This window comes from Stegostoma tigrinum, chromosome 8 (genome assembly GCF_030684315.1).
Source record: "Stegostoma tigrinum isolate sSteTig4 chromosome 8, sSteTig4.hap1, whole genome shotgun sequence".
Lineage (NCBI taxonomy): Eukaryota > Metazoa > Chordata > Chondrichthyes > Orectolobiformes > Stegostomatidae > Stegostoma > Stegostoma tigrinum.
The window spans coordinates 98434638-98443515 of NC_081361.1; positions in this window are offsets into that span (position 1 = coordinate 98434638).

Sequence of the window (8878 nt, forward strand, 5' to 3'; positions counted from 1 at the left end):
TAAAACAATCTAGATGTAGGGAACATAAGTTCACATCCAACGTAAGTTTTTAATTTAGAAAAGGTGTCATGTGCCGGCACAGACTTGGACAGAGGACATATTCCTATGCTGTACTGTTCTTTGTAATCATTGAATCTTCTATGGGATGCAAACATACTACTGTTTTTTGAATAACAAGGTCTGATTACGTTGGACACCTGCTTAACGTGTTTATAAATGCACCAAATCTGTCTCAGTTAGCATGCCTCTATTGCAGTGATTTAGAGATTCGTACAATGTAGATATCATGCTGGTAATTCAATTATGACTCTTCTTCAGTCATGAGACCCTTCTTCAGATGATGCCAGACCTACTGAATTTCTCCAGCAAATTCTGTTTTGGTTTGGCATTTATGCTGTTCATTTTATCGGCACCTTAATTCCTAGCGGTGTTACTTTTAGATATTGTCTGCTTCAGATTATTGTTTTGAACTCAGATCTTTTTGTTTTCTGCTTCCATGAGTACAAGATGTGAACAGACCATAAACAATATATTTTCACTGTTTGCTATTTTAAATACAATAAAATATATCACTAATGATAATGATTATTTGATATTTGTTCCTCATGATGGGGTTCCGGCTATCAGTTTCTGGAAAGCAATGTGAATTTTTGCACAAATATAATCATAGTGCCATATAGTATGGGAACAGACCCTTCAGTCCAATTCATTCATGCCAACCAGTCATCTTCATCTGACCTAATCCCATTTTGCCAGCGTTTGGCCCTTACACCTCTACTATTCACATCCCCATCCAGATGCCTTTTTGAAATTGTAATTGTCCCAGCCTCCACCACTTCCTCTGGCAGCTTGTTCCACACACGCACCACCCTTTGTATGGAAAAGTAAACCTTCAGGTGCTGTTTAAATCTTTCCCCTCCCCGCTTAAAACTATGCCCTCACATTTTGGGTTTTCCCAACTCAGCAAATTCACCTTAAACATGTTTCTCATGATCTTATAAACCTCTATAAGGTCATCCCTCAGTCTCTGAAGCTCCAGGGAATACAGCCCCAGTTTATTAAGCGTCTTCCTGTAACTCAAAACCTCGTAATATCCTTGTAAATCTTTTCTGTGCCGTCTCAGGATCTGTTGTTATAAGCTGTTTCAGAGATAGCAGGAACTGAAGATGCTGGAGAATCTGAGATAACAAGATATAGAGCTGGATGAACACAGCAGGGGAAGCAGCATCAGATGAGCAGGAAGGCTGACGTTTCGGGTCTAGACCCTTCTTCAGAAATGGGGGATGGGAAGGAGGTTCTGAAATAAATAGGGAGAGAGGAGGAGGCAGATAGAAGATGGATAGAGGAGAAGATAGGTGGAGAGGAGACAGACCGGTCAAAGAAGTGGGGATGGAGCCAGTTAAAGTGAGTGTAGGTAGAATGGAGATAGGTCAGTTCAGGGAGGACAGACAGGGCAAGGGGGCAGGATGAGGTTAGTAAGTAGGAGTAGGAAACTGAGTTGCTGTTCCTGCAACCTTCAGTAAAATCGTGGCACTGCAGGAGGCCTAGGATGGACATGTCGTCTGCGGAATGGGAGGGGGTGAGGGAGGAGGTGTAGGGGCACATATAACACTTCCTACGTTGCAGGGGAAAGTGCCAGGTGAGGTGGGGCTGGAGGGGAGTGTGGAGTGAACAAGGGAGTCACAGAGAGAGTGGTCCCTCCGGAAGACAAATAAAGGTGGGGAAGGAAAAATGTAGAGAGATCCACTGAAACACCATTCCCGGCACTGTTCCGTACAACCACAGGAAGTGCTACATCTGCCCCTACACCTCCCTCCTCAGCCCCATCCCAGGCCCAAGAAGACTTTCCACGTCAAGCAGATATCCACCTGCACATCTGCTAATGTGATATACTGTATCCGCTGTCCCCGTTGTGGCCTCCTCTACGTCGGGGAAACCAAGTGGAGGCTTGGGGACCACTTTGCACAACACCTATGCTTGGTTCGCACTGAACAACTGCACCTCCCAATCGTGAACCGTTTCAACTCCCCCTCCAATTCCTCAGACAATATGTCCGTCCTGGGCCTCCTGCAGTGCCACAACAGTTCTACTCGAAGGTTGCAGGAACAGCATTTCATATTTTGCTTGGGAATCCTGCAGCCCAATGGTATCAATGAGGACTTCACCAGCTTCAAAATCTCCCCTCCCCCTACCGCATCCCAAAACCAGCCCAGCTCGTCCTCACTTCCCTCACCTGTCCTTCCTCCCACCTATCTCCTCCTCTCACCTGAAGCCCCACCCCCATCGCCTACCTACTAACCTACATCCCCTTGACCTGTCCATCCTCCCTGGACTGACCTATTTCTTCCCTACCTCCCCACCTACACTCACCTTTACTGGCTCCATCCCCACCTCTTTGACCGGTCTGTCTCCTCTCCACCGATCTTCTCCTTTATCCATCTTCTACCCACCTCCCCCACTGTCCCTATTTATTTCAGAACCCCCTTCCCCCTCCCCCATTTCTGAAGCAGGGTCTAGGCCTGAAACATCAGCCTTCCTGCTCCTCTGATGCTGCTTGGCCTGCTGTGTTCATCCAGCTCTACACCTTGTTGTAATAAGCTTTTGCTTTTAACCGATAAGTCAGAGACTTTAAGTTGTGAACCAGTTACTGAATGCTTCCTGCAAGCAAGTGCAAGTCCCTGGAGAAAAGAAAGACTGACAAACAGCAAGTCCTGAGAAGTCAAAAGGAATAATCTTTGCAACCCCTGTGGAGCACTGACTTCCCAATTTGTCTCTCATGTCTGTCTTCATATGCATGTAGGGAAGGGCTTTATAAGGGGGAGGGGGCTACATTTTTAAACAGTAGGAGTTAGAAGTTGACAGTTCATAGATTCTAATGTCAGAACATGAGAAATAGGAGCAGGAGCAGGCTATCTGGCCTATTCAATAGGATCATGGCTAATCTTTTTGTGGACTCAGCTCCACTTACATGACCACTCATGATAACCCTTAATTCCTTTACTATTCAAAAATCTATCCATCTTTACCTTAAAAACATTCAGCTTGGTAGTTTCAGCTGCTTCACTGGGCAGGGAATTCCACAGATTCATAACCCTTTGGTGAAGAAGTTCCTTCTCAACTTGATCCTAAGTTGGATCCCCCTTATTTTGAGGCTATGCCCCCTAGTTCTAGTTTCACCTGCTTCTATCCTATCTATCCTCTTCATAATTTTATACGTTTCCAAAAGATCCCCCTCATTCTTCTAAATTCCAGTGAGTACAGTCCTATTCTACTCAATCTCTCCTCATAAGGCAACCTTCTCAATTCTGGAATCAACCTTGTGAACCTCCTCTGCACCACTCCAGTGCCAGGACATCCTTTCTTAAGTAAGGAAACTGTTCTCCAGGTGTGGCCTCACCAGCACACTATACATCTGCAGCACAAACTCCCTACTTTTAAACTCCACCCCTCCAGCAATGAAGGACAATATTCCATTTGCCTTCTTAATTACCTGCTGCACCTGCAATCCAACGTTTTGTCATTCGTGCATAAGGACACCTGGATCCCTCTGCACAGCAGCGTGCTGCAATTTTTCACCATTTAAATAATAGTCCATTTTATTGTTATTCCTACCAAAATGGAAGACCTCACATTTACCAATATTGAATTCCATCTGCCAGTCGAGGTAAGCAACTATTTATGTATAATAAACTGTATATTAAAAACAATGAAGTATTGCTTTCAAAGTGAATTGCTTGAAGAATGTTGGAATTCTGGAAGTTTTTTTTATTCATTCAAGATGTGTAAGTGTCATTTCCAAGGGCAGTATTTCTTAGCCACCCCTGACTACCCTGGAGAAGGTAGTGGGAGTTGCTATCTTGAACAAATGCAGTCCTGTACACATGCCTACAACGCCATCAAGAAAGGAATTCCAGAATTCACTGGACATCCATGAATTCAGTGCCATTGAAGGAACAGCAATAAATTTCCAAGTCAGGATGGTGAGTGATTTGACAAATTTCCTAAACAGTGGAGTTTCATTTGCAAACACCCCATCTTCAAGACACCTTCAACGCATTGGACTAACTGTATCAGTATGTGTTTCAACACTCAAGGGTGAAGGCTGCAGGTTCCTTTCAGTCCCATGTTATGAATGGAACAAGAACATAAGAACTAGGAATAGGCCGTTTGGCCCTTCAAGCCTGCTCTGCCATTCAGTAAGATCATGGCTGATCTTTCATTGGACTCAGCTCCACTTACTCGCATTCTCACCGTATCCCTTAAATCCTTTATTGTTCAGAAAAAAATCTACCTTAGCTTTAAAAACATTTACGGAAGTGACATCAAATACTTCACTGGACAAGGAATTCCATAGATTCTGAGTGAAGAAGTTCCTTCTCAATTCAGTCCTAAATCTGCTCTAATCTTGAGTCTATGCCCTCTTGTCTTGGCTTCACCTGCCAGTGGGAACATCCTCTCTACTTCTTATCTATTCCCTTCATAATTTTATATATTTCTATAACCTCCCCCCTCAATCTTCTGAATTCCAATGAATATAATTCCAATCTACTCAGTCTCTCCTCATCGCCAACCCCCTCAACTCCAGAATCAACCTATTGAATCTCCTCTGCACCCCCTCCAGTGCCAGTACGTCCTTCTTCAAGTAAGGAGACCAAAATTGCACACAGTTCCAGGTGTGGCCTCTCCAGCATCTTGTACAGCTGCAACTTAACCTCTCTGCTTTTAAACTCAATCCCTTTAGCAATGAAGGACAAAATTCCATTTGCTTTCCTAATTATTTGTTGTACCTGCAGACCAACCTTCTATGATTCATGGACAAGGACACCCAGGTCCCTCTGCATAGCCGTATGCTGCAACTTTTTACCATTCAGGTAATAATCCCTTTTACTATTACTCCTACCAAAATGCATGACTTCACATTTATTTACATTGTCTGCATTTATTTACATTTATATTCCATCTGCCAGACCTTTGCCCACTCACTCAACGTATCTATGTTTCTCTGCACACTTTGCTCTGCCACTCATCTTGGTGTCATCTGCAAACTTTGACGCCCTACACATGGTCCCCAACTCCAAATCATCTGTATAAATTGTAAATAATTGCGGTCCCAACACCGATCCCTGAGGCACACTACTAGTCACTGATTGCCAGCCAGAATAGTACTCATTTATCCCCACTCTTTGCTTCCTGTTAGTCAACCAAACCTCTATCCATGCTAATACTTTACCCCTAACTCCATGCATCCTTATCATATGCAGCAGCCTCTTGTGCAGCGCCTTGTCGAAGGCCTTTTGTAAATCTAGGTACACCACATCCACTGGGTCCCCATTGTCCATCTTGCTCGTAATGATTTCATAGAATTCCAAAAGATTTATCAAACATGACATGCCCTTCATGAACCCATGCTGCGTCTGCCCAATGCAACAATTTCTATCGAGATGCCTTGCTATTTCTTCCTTGATAGTAGACTCAAGCATCTTCCCCACTACAGAAGTTAAGCCAACTGGTCTATAATTCCCCGTCTTTTTTCTTCCTCCCTTTTTAAACAGTGGCGTCACATTTGCCATTTTCCAATCTGCTGGGACTGCCCCAGAGTCTGGCGAATTTTGGAAAATTGCCACGAATGCACCTGCTACTTCCCCCGCCAGCTCTTTTATCACCCTGGGACGCATTCCATCAGGGCCAGGAGACTTATCAATCCTTAGCTCCATTAGCTTTCCCAACACTACTTCTGCCGTAATAATGACTGTTTCCAGGTCCTCACCTACCTTCGTCTCTTTGTCAATTACTGGCATGTCATTAGTGTCCTCCACTGTGAAGACTGATACGAAATGCCTGTTCAATGCCTCAGCCATTTCATCATATCCCATAACTAAATTCCCCTTCTCATTCTCTAAAGGGCCAATGTTTACTTTAGCCACTCTTATACTACTCTGAAGGAAATGGTTTGATCTTGATGATTTAATTTAATATCATCACATGTAATGAGCTACAGTGAAAATATTGTTTTGTGTGCTAACCAGACAAGCCATACCTTATGTAAGTACGTTAGGGCAATAGAACAGAATGCAGAATATAATGTTACAACTAAATGGGTGAGAAATCTGGGAGAATTAGGTGAGAGATCCAGCAAGGCCTTTGTCAACATTAGGCGCAAGAAATCACATTTTGCGATCGAGTTCTGGGCACTGAAATTAGATCCTCACTAAAATCAAGTGTTTGCAATGAGTGCAGTAAAGACTTTGTATTCAATTCATGGAATTGTGGGTAGTACTGGCTAGGCCTGTGTTTATTATCCATCCCTAATTGGTTTTGAGAAGGTGGTGGTGAGCCTTGTATGAGACAGTCCCTGTATACCTCCTCTTCGCCAAGTGAGCCTTCTCTGGACTGCCTTCAAAGACAGACTATCTTTCTTTAGCTAAAGGATCCAAAACTGCTCACAAAATTGCAGTTTCTTTTATTCATTAGAGGTTGGTGTTGCTGGACTGAACAACAGTCTATCTCTAATCGCCCAAAGGGTAGTTAAGAGTCAGCCACAATGCTGTGGGTCTGGAAACACATGTAGGCCAGACCAGATCTGCCTTTCCAACACATTATTGATCCAGATAGGTTTTATAGTCATCACTCCAGGTATTCATTGATTTCAAATTCCACTTTCTACTGTAGCAGGATTGGAACCCAGTTCCTTATAGCATTACCCAGGTCTCCTGATAAATAGTCTAGTAGCACTGTCACTAGACCATCATCTCCCCAGTTTACTGGACTGATTTACTGGGCAGCATGGTAGCTCAGTGGTTAGCAGTGCTACCTCAGAGTGCCAGGGACCCGTGTTCAATTCCAGCATTGGGCGACTGCACGCATGGAGTTTGCACATTCTCCTGTTGTCTGTGAAGTTTCCTCTGGTGCTGAAGTTTCCTCCCAGTCTAAAGAAGTGTCGGCTAAGTGGATTAGCCATGGGAAATGTAGGGTAGGGAGGTGAGTCTGTGTGGGATGCTCTTTGGAGAGTTGGCATGGACTTGTCGGACTAAATGGTCAGTTTCCACACTATTCTATAGATTCCTGGGATGGCAGAACTGATGCACAAAGAGAGATTGGACAAATTAGAGCTATACACACTGCTGTTTAGAAAATTGAGTGCGTGGCTGACTTGAGTGGAACTTGGGACATAAACAAGAATAATGTTTTTTCCAGTCTAAACAAAAGTAGGCAAAAGGATAGTGTGTTATCATCCAAGTGAGGAAGTGGAGACAATGTCAAATACAAGTTGGTAATGGATGGACAGAAGTCCAGCTGGTGGTAGTTCTTTCTGAGTACAGCAACAAAACTTAACAAGTTCCTTGCAAAATAGGTTATATAAGCATTAGGAAAACACAGGCCATAATAGCAAGCATTTAGACGGGATAACAGAAAGATGTATGGAAGTTGAAAGGTGGCCATTTTGCTATTTACACCCAACAGATGAGGTAGTGGGGAATCCCCAAACATGATTTCAACCTACCCCTTTAATTCAGATCCCAGCTTTCAAAGTGCCATTTAACTGGGCTGAAAAAGACTAGCAAACCCCAAGCCTAAAACTCCGAGTTGAAATTCACTGAAAATCAGCGAATGTTAATTTCAAAAAATTTCATGGAGCGTTTCTCTTTCTGTGAGCTCTAGTGAGTTTTTTTCAGACAATTCCTGCTATTCCCCCATTGTAGCACTACTCTCACACTATCGTGGGTTCAGCTGAGGAAGACATCATCATCATTGCGGGAATATTCCTGCATTTGTGCCACCAGGGCCACATTTGAATCCCAGCTATGAGTTGGTTCAATCGCCGCAAGGCACGAGCCACCAGTGAGAGAGCATGGCCGCACAATTCTGATAGTCATGGCCAAGAAAGGGAGGTGGGTGCCTAAGATCCCCAATGGGAACCTAGCCAATGGGGTGGTAGAGAGGGAGGAGCTTCCTCTTTCCTCTGGACCACCGGAGGACCGTGTGGCACTAGACCCTGCCAGCCTAGTCTGAAGTTGTTACCCAGGTCAGTGCAATATCCATTGTATAGATAAGAAGTCAGAGCAGAATAAGGCCATTTGGCCCATTGTGTCTGCTCTGCCATTTGATCGTGTTCAATATATTTCTGAACTGCATTCACCTGCCTTCTCCCGATAATCCTGCAATGTAAGGAGGTTAATGACATATTGCCTTTGGTAAAGGCTGGTGCCAGCAGCTTTCCTCTGTTACCACCAATGCTGCCACTGCACCCACTTCCCACCAAGGCTCATTCTCACCACTGCATGCAGCATCTTTCCTCAATTACTCTCACCAAACCCATCCAAAACTCCTGTCCCACATCACTAACTCTGCACATCCTCTGCACTGACTACACATTCACCTTATCTCCCTAAACACCTGCCCCCACTGCCTGCACCACTTACCACTAACAGCTGCACCAGACACTCTTTTCCCCATCAATCCCTTCCTCTGTCTCATCCCACGTGGAAGGATGACCAACATTCATCTCCTCATCCGCTACGAGGACCAAATCCTTGCCTTAGCGGGAGAGGCTGCTCAAGTGGTGATGCTAGTGATGCCTCCTGCCTTGTCAACCAAGTCATTGTCAAGTGCTCCCTTAAATTCCCCTGGGAATGTAGACTTAACATGGCTAAATGTTTTACCCCTATTTCACAAGTCATTCTACCTCTTATCTTCTGCAGGTATGAAAAGCATCTACATGGTCTCCACGAGCCTATCAGGACATCATCTTCCCCTCTACATCTGATGAAGGCACAGCAAGTTCAGAGGAAACGTCAACAGGATTTCTCTCCTGCACCCTCAAGCAACTTGGATATGGTCACCCTGTTGGGTATGTTAGATTCAGGAAGACATCAGTGCC